Here is an 8,342-nt window from a genome sequence, read left to right as displayed (position 1 = left end):
ACAGGGGCCCAGAAAGTGGGAGTGAAGGTGCTTCAATAGCAGGTTTGAATTGGGCTATAAAAACACGAGTGGCTGACCCCAGAGAAGGGGCTGGTGCTGAGATCCTCAGTTTCTGGGTAGGGGAATTGTTAAGAAAAGTTGCCAGGACAAAAGATACAAGTGAAGCTCTGAGGGGAAAAGCTTGCAGTAGGAAACCCAGCTGACAGTGCCCTGATTGAGATGTGCCAAACAGCCACAGCTGACCTGAAAGCTCCGAGTTTTATGGGATCGGACCAAAGAACAACTGCAATAAAAACTTTCTCTCCTGGAGAAGCAGTAAAATGCCAAGCTGCCTTCCCTGGCAGAGAAGCAATTAAAAGTTTGGCTCTATCTGCTCACAGAAGAGTGAAAGCAGAAAGTGAAATGGAAGCTACATCTGAGGACACTGCAGAATCAGGGCAAGCCATGAAGGTAATTTGCTGTACACTACTGGGCTCCAGAAGATCTTACAGTGAATTATGTTGAATAAGATCACCCCCCATCTGGTCCTCTGCACTTAGACACTAATTAAAAAAGTTTACAGACTTATCATCCACAGAAGTACGTACACATTCAAGCATCCAAAGCACCATCCTGACTATGAAACAAGAATCCCACCTTCTCCACCTCGCTCCTCACCAAACTGCCCCCTCAGCACCACGAGGAAAGGACAAGAGGAAAAAGCAGAACAAAACCAAGATGTTCTTGGCACAGTGTGCCCACAAGGTTAGGCAGTGATACACTAATGAATAAGGTTCTCCAGGGAACAATCCCACATCAGTAGGTGGAATGGCTAATCTAATAGTTTTCTTCCATATCTAAATTCTATAAAGGTGTAACTTGCAGCAGGGAGCATGTGATCACTCTTTGAATAAGCAGTGGGAGGGGAAAGGATATGTTTAATGGCCAGAATTAGTTTCCTTACAGTGGTTTCCTGAGCCATTGTGCAGAATCTGCAGCCTAAGAGTAGTGTGAGACTTTTTTTTTTTTTTTGATTTTGAAATGGGTACACATCAAATACACCCATCCCCCAGACACAAGAAAATTCTCGCCACATGCTTCTGTCCTCCAGACTTACACAGCATTTTATTGTATGGAATACATCAAAAGGGTTTGGTTCCCTTGTAAAACTTTTACAGGAAAATCATTGAAGAGCAGTGTAACTTTTTTTTTTCAAATTCAAAACTAGAACCAATATTCTGGATTCCCACACTTTGGTGTGGACTCAGAGAAAGCTGTGCTTTTCTGTACTGTAGAGCAGAAATACAGACCCTGTATAATTAGAATTGCAGTCATGGCCTGTGGGATCTAGTGATTTGGACATATTTTATTTAACCAGCTTAGTAAAAGGTAATATTCAGCAGCTGTGATCTATAGCAGAATTACAATTTTCAGGGTCAAGGAGGGATTTTGATATTAGGAGGTTGGGCAGAATTGCTGTAAAATCTCATGAGCTGTCGTTAAAAATAAATGAGAAAATAGGTTATCCAAGAGTCATTGTAAGGGAAAAATCAATAGGCAGTGTCTATTCACTTGGGCTATCAAAATCCTTGAAATTTGAACAAAAGTTTCACGTTTAGTGTGCTGTAGGTTTTGAAATGTAAGTGGTGAATGCTCTGTGGGTACAAATTCATTGTGCTGTGCATTCAAACAAGGAGAAACCCTTCTGAAGTTCTGGAGTTCTCTATTAAGACAGCACAGCTCCTTCGTCACCAAGTCAGACACGTAAAACAGTCGCCAGCAAAACTTCAGAAGCAATTCCAGCTAACTGGTGACAAACTCTCTCTTGGAAACGCCGCGTTCCCTCCTCTCACCTTGCTCCTCTGGGGTTCCCTGCCACGTCTGGATCCCAGAGGATGCAGCCCTGGAGCCAGGGCAGCTCTCACCAGCCGGGAGCGCGGCCGGCGCAGGTTGGAGCCGGCGCTATCGATAATTCGCAGCAGTGCACGTAATTGATATGGAAAGGGAGTATCATCCTCATTCAGAAACAATTAACTTCCCCCTCCAACACAGCAGTTCAAAGAAGACTCAGCCTTTTAAATATGAATGAGCAGAATTTCAAAATATGCAACTATTAGCTATTACAATGTACACACGGAGTAGGGTTTTTTTTTTTTTAGTATTCTTGTGGCTACCAAATTTAAGTGTGACGTGGATGCAGATATCCAGGAGCCCAAGTTGTGCATGGACTCCAATCAGTTAGAAGTGGGGAGGGGAAAATGAGAAGCTCACACTGCTCTTGGACTGTATTATTTTATTTGAGCCACAGCCTGATAACAACCCAAAAGTCCAGTTAATTCCTGGTTCAAGACAGACAACTGAGACTTTACACGAGAATTAGCAGAAAACACTCATTGCAAATGGATATCCAAAAGGAAAACCTTTCCCCAAAGCTCAGCAACGCTGAGGAATTCAACAGACTCTTCTGTAGCAGCCCAATGAAGATTTGTACATTGTTAATTTGATTGCAGAAGGTGCATGTTAAATAGAAAAGAACTGAGTTTGTCACTGTCATCTGAATCCATTCAGTCAGTGCAACAAAGGTATATTTAACTAAAATATGAAACAGACTTGCTAACACCGCATTATTTTCTCAGGCTTACAAAGTTAAAAAAAAAATTAAACTGAATATAAATGACTTTGAGCATTTTTTATGACACCCACAGCCTAAGTGATCCAGATAATGTAATCTAACCATCATTAGAAACCATGAAATTACAATTCCTCTGGGATGGATATTTATCTCTCTGTTACATACAGAAAGGCGATTAATTAGTAGCTCTTTCAGTGTTTAACATTACTGTGTACGGAGGCTGATTAAAATCTAACTATAGAACAGCTATGATAGCTAACACATAATCTGGGGAAAGTTTAGCTGGGGCACTAAGAAGCACCTTAAAAAGAAAACTTAAAAAAAATGTACTCTTAGAAGTAGGTAGCTTCAAAGTCAAAACACAGGCTTCCTTCTAATTTCTATTACACACAGCAATCATGACAATTACTTAGATTTCAAAAACCTCAATATTCAAAACAACTAAACCCACGTCAAATATTTTTGCAAAGTGGTACCATTCACAGAACACCTTTTTTTTTTTTTTTTTTTAGAGAAAAATGTAAAGAACACAGTCATGAAGGGAATCACACTGTCTTGAATGTCTTATTCTGAAATTTAAATGGGAGGATTTGCCAGGGTGTGTCTGTGTAGGTTCTGTATGGAGGCACAGCATGCACACACTGTGTGGGCTAAATTCATATTTCTGGTGCAATTTCTCTGGCTCGTGTGGAATGCACCAAAGATGTGTCAATCTGTGTGTGCAGTTTCCTCCAGGATCTCATGGGGGAAAAGAGGACATGGATAATTTCACTTTGGGAGGAACAAACAGAGGCAACTTTAGCAGGTTTGCTTCCCAGAGCATTCCTTTTGTGAATAAAAATACTGCAGGAATTTCACGCAAGGGTGGCTGAAAAATCCTAGTTCACTAGTTGCTATTTTGAAAATAATTTCTTACTTTGGTGTCACTGTACCTACGTATGGGAACTAAGAGGTTTGGGCTGGTTGAGAAGAGGGAAGAAGCCTTAAAAGAAAATGTGAACAGCTCAGCAAAAACTCCAAGGTAACGCTGGTTATATTTTATTTTTTGAAACTATCAGCTGAGACCACAAGTCAGTATTGGACAGAAGTTGTATTTTAGTGAGGACACACAGAAGGAAATTGGAAGTACCTTTAAAATGTAGTGTAAAGAAAGGACACTTTATGACCCCACAGCCCCCCAGTTCAGGTCCCAAAGAACTGAGCCACTGACTCCTAATCCTCTCCATTGCATCAAGTATTGTGTAGATGCTGCTCTCTTCTGGCTGCCACACAAATTTTAATATGTAAAATGTTAATAAAAAGTGAAATAAAAGGTTGAGAACAATATGGCCTCAAAGTGCTGAGGGCAATGGAGGCACCCCTGAGGTCCTGCTGGGGAGAGGAGACCTATAGCCAGTCACCTCATTGTTCTGATCCTACAGCACATGGACCACGACCTCCTGCAAAATTTCCCTCCTCTCTTCCTGAAGACCTCAGTCAGGATGACCCACGTTCATATTTGGAGGCAAGGGGAAGGCACACACGTGTTTTTCAGGAGCAAATGAAGATGGAGATGGGCAGCACTGTCTAGTGTGAGCAGACCATGCAGGGCAAGGGGCACAGCTGTGATGCTGTGGGGTGTGCCTGTGGCCATCTCACACCTCATGAAAACATGAGTATCAACAGCTCAGTTTTGTATTCTTACAAAAAACAGGGAGAAGTTTTAAAAAAAAATAATAAAAAAATAATTCTAAACTCTCAAGTGACCCTTGCATCAGGACAAGGATCTTTAAGTCTATCCAGCACAACCAAGCTGCCAAACCAAGTGTATCAGGGGTCACACCATCCCTCCAGAGAGAGCAGAGGAGGAACAAGATTCCTTTCAATAGTTGGAGGTAGGAAATAAGAGGTCACCATGGCATCCCATTGCTCCAGTGTGGGACACAGCAGGGTAGGACATTACTGGGGTCCAAGATGACCCCCAGATTGTTGACTTCTTTCTACCCTCTAGTTCCACATTATAGACATGCTCCTGTCAGGCACCTCTGTCAGATTTCCTGAGCAGATGTACTGGGTCAGTCCTGTTCTTCAGAGAGGTGTTACACCCTGCTCCATCCATCCCATGTGCCCATGTGGTAACATCACACACCATGACCTGGCTGACCATGCAGCCAGGACACACAGCTGGGGCTGAAGCCCAGTGAAGGTGAGAAGTGCTGTCCCTGTGACAGACCAGCTGCTTTGGGTGGCTGGGGACGTGCCCTCTGTGCCACGAGTTTGTGGCACTGGTTTGCTGCTGCAGTGGGAAGGAGAGGAAGTGCAGTCCTCACAGCATCCCTGAGACTCGCAGGGATATCTGTTACAATTCATTAAGTAGTGCTCTAAGAAGTTACAATAATAACATTTCAACACAGTTTCCAGAGGGAGTCTCAGAAACTACAGGAAAAGCTGACAAGTTTCAATCCATTTATCAAAGCACTCCAAGACAGATGAAACAGCAGAGCTGCTTAGTGAAGAATGTCTTTCTTTCTGGGTGTCCAGAGCATTTCAGTAAATAAAAAGCTCTTTAAAAATAAGTCAATACAATGGAATCCCTTTTGCCTTTTGCCAGCACTTGTATTACACTGCCACCCAAATGACCCTCCTACCTATAATACTGCAGCATTTACATGCACATCAAATGGGTGCTTTTCACTTACATAATGCATTTAATCCAGGGATTACAGAGCACATTATATATTAAACATTACACCACCTCGTGAGGTAGGTTAGCATTAATGAAATTGTGGTGGGTAAACTGAGGCACAGGCCAGCTTTATTACTTGCCTGTGGTCCAGAGGCAATCAGCAGAAAAGTCATTAAGATGCTGTTCAAACAGCAGACACACACATGCACTTTCTTGTATGGGTAAAATACTGATCCACATGTTCTAAAGCAACTTGAGCTGCTCATCTGGAGACACTCAGGTCTTGATTTTCTGAGGGCAGGAGAACAAAAGGCAAATAGGAAAAGTCAAAAAGGACAGACAGCAAATGTTTGCTGTAAGGAATATATATTTTTTTGTATGCCAAACTGTTTACACAAAACAAGAGGCATCCAAGACTGAAGGACATGTCAGATGCTGGTCTCCAATAATTTGATTTTCTGAGTAAAGATTTTTCTAGACCTGCATCAGGGGTTTTGTTAGGTTTTTGTTCAATAACGTTAGTTTATATTTAGCTTTCATATAGCAGAGAAAAAAAAAATCTTTGGTTAAGGTCTTTGAGCCAAGCATCTAGGATGAAATTTTCAAAAGCACTCAACAGTGGCTTTTGAAAATAGAATTAGGCTAGTTGCTGAGACAAGCTTTGAAAGCCACCCCCTACCTCCTTTAGCATTTTAACTGAGACCTGATTTCCTCGCTGATGGCACCGTTCCTGTTTCAGTCTCCCCATCTCTTGGCCTTCACCAGTATTGCTGAGACAAGCTGAATTTAAGGCCAGGACAGCAGGCAGGAGACAGGCAAGGAGGGAGCCTGTGGCCATGACCTCCCCAGCAGGTCTGCTGCCCCAGAGTGCTGCAGCTGGACACAGGGATGCTCCCTGGGTGGCTCCCACTTCCAGCCAGCCTTTGTTCTCTTTGTGGGAGCCCTGGCTAATAGAGGTGTACACCCTCTGCCTGATGGGTAGGTGAGGCTATAATTACCTTGGTAATAAGGTCTGATTCTTCCCTGCTCTGCACCTCCTTGGCTGGCCAGGAATACTTGTCTAAAGTGGGTACAAAATGCTACCAGATCAGAAAGATGACATTTTACATCAATGGAAATGACCAGGTGTAAGGAACAAAGGCCTACATAACAATGTTCTCAACTCTGTTGTCCTTTAATTAAGTAGTTCCTCCAGCAATGACACTAATGAGGCCTTGTTTCCTCAGGGTTGGATTCTCTAGTATCTAAATGGGATGTGAGCTTTTCCTGGGGAGAGAGGCATTTATAATTTCTTCCTCCCAGGTAGTGTCCAATTTGGGTGGATGTCCTGCTGCAGCCTCTCTTGGTGAGGACACCAGTGGGACATTTCCGCTCTTGGCAGCTGATTTTCCTGAAACCAAAAGAAATTTTTGAGAGCTCTGCTCTCCTATTACATTTGGCTGAGTTTGGTCAAAGACTCCAACTTGGCAGGGGATAGGAAGACAAATTCATGAAAAAAGACAGAGCAAAGACATAAGCCTGTTTCTCCTAAGAAGAGAAGACTAAATATTTTTTATTTAAAAACAAATTTTCTAGTGGTGTGGTAAACTCACAGGGTATTTTTTTGCTTCTTTGGAAGGCATGCCTGGCTGCAACTCCTGCAAGCAGTATCAACAAAAGGAGTATGCACAGACAAATACAAGCAGGCAGGGCATGCAGCTTAGGCAACAAGCAGTGTTACTTAGCTGGCTACAGAAGAGAGCTGGAAAGTTCATTAAATCCACAGAAGCAGTGATCATGTTCACTGGGGACAGCGCTGACCGGACAAGGTCACGGGTCTGAACAGAGAAAGCAACTGAACAAAGAAGCAGCAGTAGAAGGTTTTCTTTGGGTTTGGTCCAGGAGAGCAGTCACAACATGGCAGCCAGCAGGATGCATGCTCCATAACGCTGGCAATGCAGGCTTGGCAGCCTGCTCCACACCCCTCTGGCCACAGGACTGCAGGGACAGCCCCTTTCCTGTGCAGAGTTTAATGGCTCAGAACCACTCAAGGCCCTCGAAAATGTGCAAAACCTCCACTTTCCAACACTGCTTTCTGGCAGGACAGACATCCAGCTAATGCCTTCACTTTGCATGCTCCCATCAAGGAGTCTGAGAGAAACATGACATTGCCTTGCAGAGTCCACGTCCTTCATCGATTATGCCACCACCAACATCTGGCATCTCTTCTTGTGATAAAGCCAAAACACTGAGGGAACACCCAGCTTCTGCCATAAATGCAGGATAAATCTGCAGCAGTTCCCCAAAACACCACAGGGCCTGGGTGGTGGAGAGATACCAGCTGTGTGTGATACAACTCCTCACACTTAGTCTACCCCACAGAATAACCAATATTTGTAGGTTATCTAGAGTTTTTTACCAAATTATTGTTGCCTGGGGAAAAGCAGACTATTCCCAAATCCACCCTGGGATGCCTCCAACTGCAGACACCATTTTAGTTATACTTGTGACAACAGTCTCCCAGGCAGGTTTTCCAGCCAGGAGAGATAACCACGTTAGTGGGAGACAGTGAGCTGCACAGAGGGCTCCCCCTCTCTGTGTCTGTCCCTATTGAACTTGCCTGCTGTGAGATGGAGACAGAAGCAACAGATCCCAACAGTACCAACCTGTTACAGCCATACCTTCAGGAAAAGTCCAAGGAACTACCAGTGGACCTTCCTGAGCATTGGATCAATACAGAGCTTCATATCAGCTGCGCCATTATTCATGCCAAAGGCAGTTGCTTGGATGAAGGGATGAAAAGTGCACAAGTTCACTGGTTCTCAGTGTATAAACTCTTCCCTCCCCCCACCTCTCCTGTAGATGCCTTCATTATTTATGTGTGACAAATAAAAGACAGCAGTGGAAGATGCTAAAGTGTTTCTCAATGTGCACCTCTGTTTCCCAACACACCCAGGCCAGGCTGTGGGCACGGTGAGGAGCCGGTGTGCCACTGCTTAACATGCACAAAAAACCCACTGCCAGGCAGCAGCTGATGAAATATTCACCTGCTCCATGCTCCTTTCCCCACGTGACTCCAGGAGTGAC

The sequence above is a fragment of the Oenanthe melanoleuca genome, chromosome 6, assembly GCF_029582105.1.
Source record: "Oenanthe melanoleuca isolate GR-GAL-2019-014 chromosome 6, OMel1.0, whole genome shotgun sequence".
Lineage (NCBI taxonomy): Eukaryota > Metazoa > Chordata > Aves > Passeriformes > Muscicapidae > Oenanthe > Oenanthe melanoleuca.
Note: the sequence above shows the minus strand (reverse complement) of the source record.